The sequence below is a fragment of the Puma concolor genome, chromosome B4 (genome assembly GCF_028749965.1).
Source record: "Puma concolor isolate L17-30 chromosome B4, mPumCon1.1.hap2, whole genome shotgun sequence".
Lineage (NCBI taxonomy): Eukaryota > Metazoa > Chordata > Mammalia > Carnivora > Felidae > Puma > Puma concolor.
This window is the reverse complement of record NC_141673.1, coordinates 12,252,424-12,262,351: the sequence shown is the minus strand read 5'-3', so window position 1 is coordinate 12,262,351 and position 9,928 is coordinate 12,252,424.

Sequence of the window (9,928 nt, the reverse complement as noted above, 5' to 3'; positions counted from 1 at the left end):
TGCTCCCTCCCCCCTCCTAGAAAGAAATTAGGAATCTCAGTCATTCAGCTAAACCCCAAGTCAGCTGGGGAAGGGGGAGGGGCTTCAATTAGGTCTCAGAAACCTCACTCATCCAGACCCATCAGCACCTGACTACCTGTGGGTGGCCTCAAGGGGCCTTCATGTGTCACCCCAGCTCACCCAGGTCCATCTTCACCTATGAACTTCAGGCGGCCCTTGAACTTGTGAAAAAAATGCAAAATATTGTCATCTATAAATCACAGTCCCGTGGGTCTAAAATCTCACTTTTAACTGCAAGCAAACCAAATGGCCATGTGTTCTAGTCAAGGCACATGTTACCCTCAAAGAAATAGCTGTCTGGGGGAAAGTATGTCAGAAACAACTTGAACCTATTCCTGGTCCCTTGAGAAAATGAAAAAGGCGCGTGTTTGTGGGAGAGAGGGGGGAAGGGAGAGATAGCCTGAATTCATTGGTATAATTCACCTAGACAAAATCACAGTGGAAAACTAGCCTTCCTTTCTTTGATAGGCAAGATCATGTAGACCAGCCCTGTTCAATATGGTAGCCCCACTGGTCACGTGGCCACTCAGCACATAAGATGTGCTGTATGTATACAACACCCACTGGATTTCAAAGGCATAGTGTAAAATATATATATATATATATATATATATATATATAATATCCAATTAATAATTTTAAGTGATCACATGTTGAAATGGTAACATTTTGGGAAGATTACATTAAATTAAATGTATTCTTGAAATCAGTTTCACCCGATTTTTTAAATGTGACTGCAGAAAATTTACAGCTACATGGGTGCGGCTTGCACGATGGTTCTACTGGACAGCGCTGATGTAGACGGTGAAATAAAAAAGACGAACATAATTTGAATGGCGAGTTGGGATGTGTGGGGGCTAATAAACAGCACCACTCTTCTCCCTCCCAAGTTTAGAGCCAATGAAGAAAGAGACTTGGTTCGGGCAGGTGGAGATGAAAGCATCGTCTTGATTAAAGGTGTTGGAGGAAACGGCTTTGGAGGAAATGGGTTGGATGCCCCATACGGCTTGCTGCCACTCCACTCCTCAATTAGATGGTCTCACCCCCTTTCCATGCATGGTACTGGACAACTCGGGCCAGCCCTGTAAGCTTAGGAAGGCCAGTGGACCTCAAATCCATGGCATTTCCTTCCAGCCAACTTGCCCACCATATAACTTGCTCATCCTTCCTTGTAGTTGGAAAGCAAGATGGAGGAATTACTTGGATGGAATTCCTCTGTACGGAAACGGAGTAAGTGTTCCTTCTACACTTCCTAATCTTCTTTTAAATAAGCATCGGATTTATCTGTCAAGTCCACGGTCAGCAGGTGGCAATCAACCATGCAGCAGAACGGCCCTGCTCTCAGCTTCACCCTTCTGTCCCCTCTATACCAACCACTTCTGTCTGAATCATCCCGGGTCAGCTTTGGGCAGTATAAAGTTTGCTGCCGAGAGGTTTTGAAATGGGTCAGATCAGGAACGTCTGGGTGGCTTAGTCGGTTAAGTGGCCGACTTTAGCCCAGGTCATGACCTCACGGTTCATGAGTTTGAGTCCCGCGTCGGGCTCTGTGCTGACAGCTCGGAGCCTGGAGCCTGCTTCGGATTCTGTGTCTCCCTCTCTCTCTCTCTCTGCCCCTCCCCTGCTTGCACTCTGTCTCTGTCTCAAAAATAAAAATAAGCATTAAAAAAGTTTTTAAAAGAAATGGGTCAGATCAAAACAGTAGTAAATGAACTCTAAGGTCTCACTATGACCAGAATTTCTCCCATTCCGCATCCCAAATGGTATCCATGTCCAGCATAGCTCTTCAGAGATTTTGCAGTGAGGTCAAGATTTAGCAGAAAGATAGCCCAATGGTAAATAGCTAGCAGCGAGAACCCCCACATTGCTTCTAAGCCCCTTTCCATTGCAAATTTCCAGGAAAAAAAAATATGAAAGTGTGATCTCCTTGCAAATTAAAGTTTGAAAGAGTTAGTCTGAAATCAAATTGTGTTGCCCTCATGAGATAAAAGTTCAAAGAGATCAAAATCTTTTAAAGTCCAAAAGAATCAAAGTCCAAAACCAAATTCTCTTCTAGAGCCCAAGGCATTTTTTAAAGTAAAAACAAAAAAAAAATCCTCCCCAGTGTCTTATTTCGGTCATTTTCAGTTAAAGGGGTTCTTTGATTTAGGTTTTTAAACTTAGGAATAATTCCAAACATCCAGAAGAGTTCAAGAAGACTCCGAAGAACGCTCACACACCTACACCCAGATTCTAAGCTTTGTCGGTAGAGGGCGCACTGCAGACTTCTCCTCGGGGCTCTGGTGTGAGCTCCTTTCCTGATTCCCGTGGAGCTCAACCACCAGGTGGAAGCCAGGGGGGATCGATCCCAGTGAGTTCATCATCACCCCCAGAGGCAGCTTTCTGGTGGGTTCCAAGGCTGCCCCACCCAGCTTCCCAGCTGACACTTTCCCCAAAGGTGGCTTCTGTCCAGGTGGATTCCCAGGGAGGTCAGCAGCACCCCCACCACCTTGAGAGTTTTTGTCGGCACCCCAGTGGGGAGGTGCCTGTGTACAGCCTTGGTCTGCAGCACCCCAGCAAATGTGGTTGCCTCCATTCTTTTTAAAAATCATTAGTTACCAAATCTACCACCCTGCTCTGGGTGAAGCCACAGTCTGGGTATCTGAATTCTAAAACCGTGGGGGACCTCCTAGGATGAAGACATTCGTCGCGGTGAAACGTGGCTTGGAACCAGTAGACAAGTCTGAGGAATTCAGGGTGGGTACCATGGAGGGATGGTCCCGAGGGTGGATCAAAATAATATTTTAACGAAAGAGAGACAGAATTTGGGGCCGCTGAAGGAACACAGCCTCCCCAGGCGTGACACTAAATTTTTTTTTTTAACTGGGTAAATGGCAATTCTCTTTCTCTTTTCTTAAAATTGCAGTACAATATACATAGCATAGAATTTTCCATTTAAACCATTTCTATGTGTACAGTTCAATGGCATTAAGTACATTCACACTGTTGGGGCACCTGGGTGGTTCTGTTGGTGAAGCGTCTGGCTCTTGGTCTCAGCTCAGGTAATGATCTCATGGGTTCATGGGTTCGAGCCCTGCATCGGGCTCTGCACTGACAGTGCATTGCAGAGCTTGCTTGGGATTCTGTCTCTCCCTCTCTCTGCCCCTACCCTGCTTGCACTCTGTCTCACTCTCTCTAAATAAATAAATAAACTTAAAAAAAAAAAAGTACACTCACACTGTTGTGCAACAATCACCACCGTCCCTATCTGGAACATTTTTGTAATCGGTAACCAAAACCATCGCCCTTAATCGCTAACTCTTAACCTCTCTCCCAGAGGCCCTGGTTACCAGTGCTGGGGTTTCCATCTCTCTGCATGTGACTACTCTAGGTAACTTATTGAAGCGCAGTCATACGATACCTGTTGCTTTGTGGCTGGCTAATTTCACTTAGTATAATGTCCTCAAAGTCCATCCATGTCATAGCACGTGTTGGACTTCCCTTCCTTTTTGGGGCTGAATAACACTTGGTCATGTGTATACAGTGTGTTTTGGGTAGCCACGCATCCACCTGTGGTCATCTGGGTTGTTTCCACTTCTTGGCTATGAAATGCTGCTGTGAACACGGGGGTGCAAATGCCAGTTGGAGTCCCTGCTTTCAGTTCTCTTGAGCCAATCCCCAGAAGTGGGACTGCCCGAACAAATGGGAAGTCTATAATTTTTTGAGAAACCGCCATACTATTCACTGTAGCAGCTGCACTATTTTACAGTCCTGCCCACCGTGACCACGGGCTCCCATTTCTCTACACCCTCGCCAACATTTGTCATTTTCCAGTGTTTTTCCAGTAGCGGCCGTGCTAATGGCTGCGAGGTGGTCTCTCGCGGTGGTTTTGACGTGCATTTCCCTGATGACTGGTGATGTCGAGCATCTTTTCATGTGCTTATTGGCCGTTTGTATGTCTTCTTTGGAGAAATGTGTATTCAAATTCATTGCCCAGTGAACTTTTAACGTCATGAATTTGTAATGGTTAACATCGATTTGGAGCTGCTGTGTGCGGCCTGGCTGAGAAACTACCTGATAGCAGGGAAAAAGTAGTCTCCTAGTCCCATCTATCAGTGTCGAAAAGAGCTGCAAACAGAGTTTCTCTTCCTTGTGGTTGATCCATTTCCTGACCTGCACTGTTTACTGAGGCCAAAGGGTCTGGCATCAACCAAGAACTATTCCTGAGGAAAGAAAAAAAGAAAGAAAGAAAGAAAGAAAGAAAGAAAGAAAGAAAGAAAGAAAGAAAGAAAGAAGAGGAAAGAAAGAAAAGGAAGGAAGGGAGGAACAAGGAAGGAAAGGAAGGAAGGAAAAGAGAAAGAAAGAAAGAAAGAAAGAAAGAAAGAAAGAAAGAAAGAAAGAAAGAAAGAAGAAAGAAAGAAAAGAAAGAGAAAGAGAGAAAGAAAAAGCAAGCAACCAGCCTTTCGTGAGGACAAGGCCACCTGCCTCCGTGAGCTGCCAAGTTCATAACCACACATGACCTACAAAACCAAAGCCAAAGACCTAAATTTAGGCTTTAGCAACCCCATGTGTTATTTTGCCCCTTACACTCTTAGTATACTTCTCCAAGTTTGGGGCCACTGCAGCAACCCAGAGCTAGACACAAGCAAGAAGGAAGCAGATGGACATGGAAACATTACCTTCGTTACCAGCGAAGCTGTTGGAGAATGAGGCGAGCCTTCTCGGCAAGGCATGTGGGCTTGTGAGGATTTCACCGCACAAGTGGCCGGCTCCCTTCCCGGGGTGCAGGCGTGCTGGCAGAACTGACAGTGTCCTCTGTGGGCTTACCTCCCTGACACGTGCCGCTTGGACAGAAGGAACACAGGACGTGTTCTCTCGCGAGCAGGCAAGCCCCCAGGAGAGTTTTGAGCAAAGGGCTGAGCTATGCATGAACCGCCTTCTGCAAAAATTAACAGCTAGGTTCTTCCTCCTCCCCCGGAGAGGGTGAAGAGGGTCCGGGGTGTTCCTCCAATGGAGCTCCCTCCACATGGGCAAAGGGAAAAAAAGAAGCATTTCCTCCTACATAATGCAATGAAAAAATTTGATATGCATCCAAAATTTTGTTCCTAACAGAGAATGGAGTTTCTCAAATGCTCAGGAAACATTTGTAAAAATACATCAAGTACTTGTCTACAAAGAAAACCACAATAAACTAGGGGAAAAAAAAGAAATTATGTATGTCTCTATGACCATAGTGCAATAAAGCTGTAACTTAGCAAGGATAGTGAATTTTTACTGAATTAAATCAATTAAATTTAATTAATTAAATTTTAATTCCAGTTAGTTACCATAGAGGGTAATATTAGTTTCAGGTGTACAATATAGTGATTCAACACTTCTATACATCACCTGGTGCTCATCATGACAGGTGCATCCCCATCACCTGTTTGACACACACACACACACACACACACACACACACACACACACACACCTCCCTCATTTTCTTTCTTTTTTTTTTTTTCTGAAATGACACAGGGGTGGAGCTCATTTTCTATTTTTAATTGGGTTTTAAAAATATTAAGCTTAGGGGCACCTGGGTGGCTCAGCCGGTTGAGCACCCAACTCTTGATCTCAGCTTGGGTCTTGATCTCATGGTCGTGTGTTCGAGCCCCACATTGGGCTCAGCCCTGTGTGTGGAGCCTACTTAAAAAAAAAGAAAAGAAAAAAAGTAAGTGTATAGCTTAATAAAATTTTTTAAATATTTATTTTGAGAGAGAGAGAGCAAGCCCAGAGGAGGGTCAGAGAGAGAGGGAGAGTGAGAGAATCCCAAGTAGCCTCCATACTGTCATTGCAAAGCCCAATGCGGGGCTTGAACTCAAGAACCAAGAGATCTTGAGCCAAAATCAAGAGTGGGATCCTTAACCGACTGAGCCACGCAGGCACCCCCCCCCCCCAGCTTAATAAACTTTTACCTACGTATATTCCCTGTAACTACCAACTGATCAAGATGCCGAATATTTCCGGCAACCCTGAGGGCTCCCTTCATCTCCCTCTGAGTCAATACTCACTGTATCAGTTGTCTGTGGCTGCCATAACAAATTCATAATAAATTACCACAAACTCAGCAGCTTAAAACAACACCCAGTGTTGTCTCACGGTTGTGAAGGTGAAAAGTCCAGGGAGCTTGACCGGGTTCTCTGCTTAGGGTCTCACAAAGCCAAAGTCAGGGTGTGTGGGATCTTCTCGGAAGGCTCCCCGGGCAGAGTCCACTTCCAGGCTCATTCACGGTGTTGACAGAATTCATTGTCTTCTCGTGGTTTCCACTGAGGCTCAGGTCCTTCTCACAACTGAATCTGTCTGACCTCCTCGTGCCTCCAGACAGAGAAACTTCTGATTCTAAGGGCTTCTGTGATGAGATCAGTCCCATCTGGATCCTCTCTCTCTCGCCCGCACTCTTAGGGTCAACTTTCGTTACATCCGCAAAGGCCCTTTGGCCATGTGACATAACATAGTTTCTGGGGATTAAGATGGGACATTTGAGGGGGGCTGTAATTCTGGCTACCACATCCCCTATTCTGATTTCCATCCCCATTGGTTAGTTTTACCTGCTCGTAAAATTCATCCAAATGAAACCACACAGTATGTAGTCTTTTGCACCCACGGGTCCATCTGTGGGATGGTGCGTAGCCATAATTCGTTATTTTTTACTGCAGCGATTATCAGTCAGTCCATTATATGAATATATCACAACACCTTTATCCATTCAAGTAATGACAGACACGTTTGGGGCTGTTGTAAATAAGGCTCGTTATGTACATCCTTGGTCACGTGTACCTTGGAAGACCTGTATACTCACTTTACTTAGAAATCTACTCAGTAGTAGGATTGCTGGTTGAAGGCACGCGCGTGTTTATATTTATAAATATGTCTGAACAGTTTTCCAAAGCGATGATGTCAATGCTCATTCCCATCAAGAATGTGTTAGAGTTCCGGTTGCTTCACACCCTCGTCGTCTCTTGACCTGGTCACTTCTAAAAAATGTTAACCATTTTGCTAGGCCTGGAGTGATACCTGTGTGATTGTGGCTTTCACGTACATTTTTTTTTTTTTAATTTTTTTTTCAACGTTTTTTATTTATTTGGGACAGAGGGAGACAGAGCATGAACGGGGGAGGGGCAGAGAGAGAGGGAGACACAGAATCGGAAACAGGCTCCAGGCTCTGAGCCATCAGCCCAGAGCCTGACGCCGGGCTCGAACTCACGGACCGCGAGATCGTGACCTGGCTGAAGTCGGACGCTTAACCGACTGCGCCACCCAGGCGCCCCATTGTTTTATTTTTAAATCAGTTGGGGCACCTGGGTGGCTCAGTCGGTTAAGCGGCCAACTTCGGCTCAGGTCATGATCTCACGGTCCATGAGTTTGAGCCCCGCATTGGGCTCTGTGCTGACAGCTCAGAGCCTGGAGCCTGTTTCAGATTCTGTGTCTCCATCTCTCTCTGCCCCTCCCGTGTTCATGCTCTGTCTCTCTCTGTCTCAAAAATAAATAAGTGTTAAAAAAATTTAAATCAATCAATTAATTGTTTAATTTACATCCAAGTTAGTGAGCATATAGTGCAACAATGATTTCAGGAGTCGATTCCTTAATGCTCCTCACCCATTGAACCCATCCCCCCTCCCACAACCCCTCCAGTAACCTTCAATCTGTTCTCTATATTTGAGTCTCTTCTGTTTTGTCCCCCTCTCGATTTTTATATTATTTTTGCTTCCCTTCCCTTATGTTCATCTGTTTAGTATCTTAAATTCCTCGTGAGTGAAATCATATGATATTTGTCTTTCCTCGTGAGTGAAATCATATGATATTTGTCTTTCTCTGACTAATTTTGCTTAGCACAATACCCTCTAGTTCCATCCACATAGTTGCAAATGGCAAGATTTCATTCTTTCTGATTGCCGAGTAATCCTCCATTGTATATCTATACCACATCTTCTTTATCCATTCATCCATTGATGTACATTTGGACTCTTTCCAGACTTTGGCTATTGTCGATAGCGCTGCTATAAACATTGGGGTGCATGTGCCCCTTCAAAACAGCACACTTGTATCCCTTGGGTAAATACTTAGTAGTGCAATTACTGGGTCGTAAGGTAGTTCTTTTTTTAATTTTTTGAGGAACCTCCATACTGTTTTCCAGAGTGGCTGCACCAGCTTGCACTCCTACCACAAGGGCAAAATAGATCCTCTTTCTCCGCATCCTCGCCAACATCTGTTGTTGCCTGAGTTGCTGTTAGCCATCCTGGCAGGTGTGAGTTGGTATCTCACTGTGGTTTTGATTTGTATTTCCCTGATGATGAGTGATGTTGAGCATTTTTTTCATGTGTCAGTTGGCCATCTGGATGTCTTCTTTGGAGAAGTGTCTATTCATGTCTTTTGCCCATTTCTTCACTGGATTATTTGTTTTTTGGGTGTTGAGTTTGATAAGTTCTTTATAGATTTTAGATACTAACCCTTTATCTGATATGTCATTTGCAAATATCTTCTCCCCTTCCATTGGTTGCCTTTTAGTTTTGCTGATCATTTCCTTCGCTGTGCAGAAGCTTTTTATTTTGATGAGGTCCCAATAGTTCATTTCTGTTTTTGTTTCCCTTGCCTCTGGAGACGTGTTGAGTAAGAAGTTGCTGCAGCCAAGATCAGAGAGGTTTTTGCCTGCTTTCTCCTCGAGGATTTTGATGGCTTCCTGTCTTACATTTAGGCCTTTCATACATTTTGAGTTTATTTTTGTGGATGGTGTAAGAAAGTGGTCCAGGTTCATTCTTCTGCATGTCGCTGTCCAGTTTTCCCAACACCACCTGCTGAAGAGACTGTCTTTATTCCATTGGATATTCTTTCCTGCTTTGTCAAAGATTAGTTGGCCGCACGTTTGTGGGTCCATTTCTGGGTTCTCTGTTCTGTTCCATCGATCTGAGTGTCTGTTCTTGTGCCAGAACCGTGCTGTCTTGATGATTACAGCTTTGTAATACAGCTTGAAGTCCGGGATTGTGATGCCTCCTGCTTCGGTTTTCTTTTTCAAGATTGCTTCGGCTAGTCAGGGTCTTTTCTCGTCCCATACAAAGTTTAGGATTGTTTGTTCTAGCTCTGTGAAGAATGCTGGTGTCATTTTGATAGGGATTGCGATGTTCAGAGGTTCTTAATGTTAGTCAACTCCAAGTTATAACTTTTTTCTGTTATGATCTGTGGTTTTTATATCACATGTAATATTAGCATGTCCCAAGGTCATGAACCTAGCCTCTTACGATTTTTCTACAAGTGTTATTGTTTTACTTTTAACATTGAAGTCCCTAATTCTTTGGGAATGATGTGAGGAAAGAATCAAGTTTCACTTTTTTTTTTTTCCATATGGATGTCCAGTTGATCATCACCATTGGTTGGAAAAATCATCCTCCCCACTGCATTTCAGTTTGCCTTTATTGCAAAAGAGAGATGGTACCCATCCAAGGTCAGGCGAAGAGACCAGTGGAACTTACACAGTTTGTTCCTGGAGTCCCGTTTTGTTCCTTTGGGCTAGTTGTATAGCCTTGTGCAATACCACACTGTTTTCTCTATTATGGCTTTGCTATAAACTGTGATCTTGGTAGTGTGAGTCTTCCAACTTGCCCTTTTTCAAGATGATCTTTATTATTCTATTGCATTTCCATGTAAATTTCATTTAAAAAAATTTTTTTTAAGTTTATTTATCTGGAGAGAGAGTGGGCACAAGTGGGGGAGGGGAAGAGAGAGAGTGACAGAGAGAATCCCAAGCAGGCTCCACACTGTCAGCACAGAGCCCATTCCGGGGCTCAATCCCACGAAACGTGAGGTCATGACCTGAGCCGAAATCAAGAGTCGGTTGCTTAATCGACTAAGCCACTCAAGT